We start from the raw sequence: 4,552 nt of genomic DNA on the forward strand, positions 1-4,552 counted from the left end.
GTTATCAAATTTTTGAAATACTTCTGTGGATGAATACCTGAATCGTTTTCTGTAAGAGCAAGTAGAAGATTGTCGCTTTTCAGTACTGTTAGTCAGGGGCGGATCCAGGATTTCATATTTGGGGGGCCATATAATGAAAACGATATACTCATATTTGGAGGGCTATATAATCAACTCTACAGTAACGTCAATAATCAACCAACACCAACCAAGATCTAATACTAAAGATACCTTACATCTGTGGACATGTTTTGATGCACTTTGAGACATTGCACTTTGAGACATTATCCTCCAATCTCTGCCATTTCATGCGACTCTAGATGTATGTTGATAGTAATCTTGAATAGCAAAGGGAAAATGGTTTTTCCTTTCATAGTAGGGGCCATAGTTTGCCTTTTTAACATTAGAAGGCTATTGTAAGAAATTTACCAAGGAAATGAACATTTAGGTATATCAAATCATCATTAAGAATGGTTGTATGCGCTTCAAATTTGATAGACCCTTTCTTAAAATGTTGGATTGGGTGGGACCAAGTAATAAGGGAGACACAATAGAAGGACCATCAAGAATTTTTCTATGTTGGCTCAGAGAACAAACATTTGAAGCTCATGGAGGCATGGAGACTAAGATATAAGTATTGCAATGGAGCGAGAAGAGGTAGATATAAGTATTGCAATGGAGCGAGAAGAGGTAATTCTTGACTGCAAGAGGAAATGATACTCAATGATCCTTACCAAATTCACACACTTCACAATAAAGCTTGGTCAACAAAGGTGGAATATTAACAAACTGTTCAAATCTAGATAAAAGGATCACCAAGTCAACAATGCCATTGGTGTAAGGTGAGATTGTTATTAGTAAGAACGTTAAAGGCGAGGTGATCGTCTAAGTGATAGACTTCATCAAATATATGACCGGGAAAACACAATGGGCATGTTAAAAGATTAAGGGTTTTGTGCAAGTGCAAGCAAAAAATAAACTCATGGGAAGCTTTCCAACATTAAGCACTTTATTCAAGAGCAATGAGGAGTTAAGCAAGGAACCATGTTCTTTGATAGAAATATAAGTGTCATCAACAATAGAAATATGTGGTAAAGTAAAAAAGATAGAGTCCAGAAAATAATTCACCATTACTATTCATTTGTGAAGATGTTGTTGAATTAATTAACCACAGAGGCTTAGTTTTTTACCATGGCTAGAAATTGTAGCAAGCTTTGATGAATTAGATAAGTTATAGAGTAAAATCTAGAACTAGTGGGTAGTGGATAGGCTTGGATATCAAGCGAGAACTAGGATATCTTGTAGATTATCTTAATCTAAAAACTAGGACATTAGACTAAGTAATACAACAACTAATTTATTCATATTCTATCAACAATTTATAGGTAATAAAGCAAATGGAAGTGGTATGCAGTAATCTCGCTACATAGTGTCCGAAAAACCCTAGAGATCAAGCTATTCGGCTGAAATTCACCCGATTTACTTCTTCTCTTCCGGTCTGCCCTTCACGCCGCTGCCGCAGCCGATTGACCCTGTTACCGGCGCTGCCCAATCCACCCTTCACTCACCGGCGTCCTCAGCCGCCTTGCAGATCGCCGAATCCAAGCTGAAGTTGTTGCTGCGGCCGCGCCCGACGAAGACACGAAGAACGGAAGAAGACGCAAGGGAGGCGCGATGCCGCGATCGGGACCCAAACTCGCGATTTCTCTTAGGTTTGCAGTTTGCAGCCGCATTATAAGCTTCCTTATCGGGTTGGTTTAGGATCCAATAGATCAACAACCCATTAACCCTAAACCTATTAACCATTAACCCTAAAATCTTAATCTAAACTTGGGCTGGGCCCTGGGGGGCCATGGCCCCCCCCGGCCCCTTAATAGATCCGCCCCTACTTATGGATTCAAATAAATCGCTTTTGCTTCTATCTTTTTCTTAAATATATTTCTATCTTTTAATTCTATACTCAGAATAGACATATATCTAACATTATTAATCTATATTAGATAATTAAATTTTTTCCAAAAATAACTTTATAATTTTTATAAATTTCTTTATCCTTCCCCTAACAATAAAAAAAAGTTAATTTACAATTGATTATTCTCACTTTTGAATGTGATAAAGTGTTTATTTTTTTCTTAAAAAACGTATTAAATAGTATAAAATCCTATGCTATCATAAAATCTAATATAATTTTTTTCTTTTTTATTTTTTGTTTCAAACTTATAATCCTCATGTACTCTTTTATATTTTTTACTTCGACATGTCCATTTAAATCACCTCTTATTAAAATTATTTATTTGACAGAATATTTTATAATACATCATCTAGGTAATTTCAAAATCTTAATTTGGTATCTTTATTTTTTTTTAAAAATGATTCATATATAGATAAAATAAAAGAGGTTAAACCCCTCAAATGTACAATCAAAAGATCAGTATCATAGGCCAGACAACATTAATTTTTTACTTATTTTCAGAATTACCCACTTATAAATCATTATTATCATTTCACCTGATAATTTTTGTTAATTTCCCATCTCGAAAGGAGATGAATTTACGAGACTCATGAAAATATGCAATAAACCAATTACAAAATTATAAGGATAAATTTTAAAATAATTAGACACTGAGGGGTTAAATTAACATTACTCAATAATTCATTTCCAGTCCTAGGCTTGGTGTCATTGCTGGCGTCCGCACACTAGTGTGCCGGATGCGGTTGGTGAACACCGTAATCGCTACATAAATAAGCCACTCCACACACTTCTTCCAGAAGAACAAGGAGAAAGCTCTAGCGGACGAGGAGGAAGAAGAGATCGATCGAAGGAGGGATGGCGTCGAAGAGCAAGATTCTAGTGATCGGCGCCACCGGATACATCGGCAAGCACATCGTTCTCGCCAGCGCCCGCGAAGGCCACCCCACCTTCGCCCTCGTCCGTGCCTCGGCTGGCGCCGACCAGCCCCCTGCCAAGGCCAAGCTCCTCCAAGACTTCCAGGCCGCCGGCGTCACGCTCCTCCACGTACAGTATTCATTGCTTGCTTATTTATCTGCAATTTTACACAATTTTAGTTTCAGAAAACTTCAATTTGTTTGCCCTAATATTCAATTTTCTCCATCGAATCCTTTTTTGTCTGATTAAAACAGGGGGATCTGTTCGACCACGGGAGCCTGGTGAGCGCCATTAAGCAAGTCGACGTCGTTATCTCCACCGTCGGCTTTTTGCAGTTGAAGGATCAAACGAAGATCATCGACGCAATCAAAGATTCCGGCGCCGACATCAAGGTCTGTGATCTTCCTCCCACAAATTCCAATCTAGCCACCCAACTTATGCACTCGAAACCAATTGTTGAATTTGCAGAGGTTTTTACCTTCCGAATTCGGCAACGACGTCGATCGAACGAACGCCGTAGAGCCGGCCAAGTCAATTTTCGATATCAAGGTACAGATCCGCAGGGCCGTAGAGGCTTCAGGGATCCCTTACACTTACGTGTCCAGCAATTTCTTCGCCGGGTACTTCCTCCCAACGCTTGGGCAGGTTGGAGTCTACCGGTCTTCCGACCGACAAAGTCGTCATTTTGGGCGATGGGAACGCCAAGGGTAACTCATCAATCTAATGTAAATGTAACATCATAATTATTTCAATATTTAATTGTATCGTATTTCTATATTCTTTTTTCCCCCAATTCAACAGCTGTGTTTGTCGATGAAGATGACATCGGAACATACACTGTGAAAGCAGTGGACGATCCCAGAACATCGAACAAGGTTCTGTATCTGAGACCACCAGGCAACATCCTATCACACAACGAGCTCGTTTCTCTTTGGGAAAAGAAAGATTGGCAAGACCTTCGAGCGGGTTTATGTTTCTGAAGAAGAAGTTCTCAAGAAGATCCAAGGTAGACTTGACAAAACAAAAACTCTTCTTTTTGCCTTATGATTTAATTGATCGTTCGATCGTTGTTAACCCTTTTCTCTTTTCAGAATCTCCTGTTCCATTGAACGTGATTTATGCAATTAATTATGCGGTCTTCGTCAAGGGCGATCACACCAATTTCGAGATCGAACCATCATTCGGCGTGGAGGCCTCGGAACTGACCCACGTCAAACATACTTCTGTGGATGAATACCTGAATCGTTTTCTGTAAGAGCAAGTAGAACATTGTCGCTTTTCAATACTTATGGTCGCAAATAAATCGTATGTTCATGTTTGTTATATACGTGAGAGTTGGTAATCTAGTCTCTCTTTGTCCTTGTAACTGCTCGTGTGAGGTTTGAGACAATCAATGAAGTCATTCTCATGGAGAAGACGCAGTTGTAATCAAGTTAAGAACATGAGAAGTGCATTAAAAAATTGTAACTTGAGAAGCTCTGGAGCATGTTCTTCTCCAGGGTTTCTGTCAAATGTTGGATATCTTAGATTATGAGCACCGTGGCAACTGCTTAGAGCTCCCATTGCTACCATACCATTGGTTTTGTTGTTGGCCTTGTCATCGACAGAAATTCCCTATCGTACTCTTGTTTTTTCATACTTCTATCAAATGACGCATTGCATATC

At 39.1% G+C, this 4,552-nt stretch overlaps 1 pseudogene; it reads left to right on the top strand.

The window, feature by feature from the left end:
* Positions 1-2,780: 2,780 nt before the first annotated feature.
* LOC141818823 (phenylcoumaran benzylic ether reductase Pyrc5-like) lies at positions 2,781-4,204 on the top strand (annotated as a pseudogene).
* The last annotated feature ends 348 nt before the right edge of the window (positions 4,205-4,552 follow it).

Source organism: Curcuma longa, unplaced genomic scaffold, assembly GCF_044706935.1.
Source record: "Curcuma longa cultivar G26 ecotype Majalengka, Jawa Barat unplaced genomic scaffold, ITB_CL_G26_1.1 contig_26115, whole genome shotgun sequence".
Lineage (NCBI taxonomy): Eukaryota > Viridiplantae > Streptophyta > Magnoliopsida > Zingiberales > Zingiberaceae > Curcuma > Curcuma longa.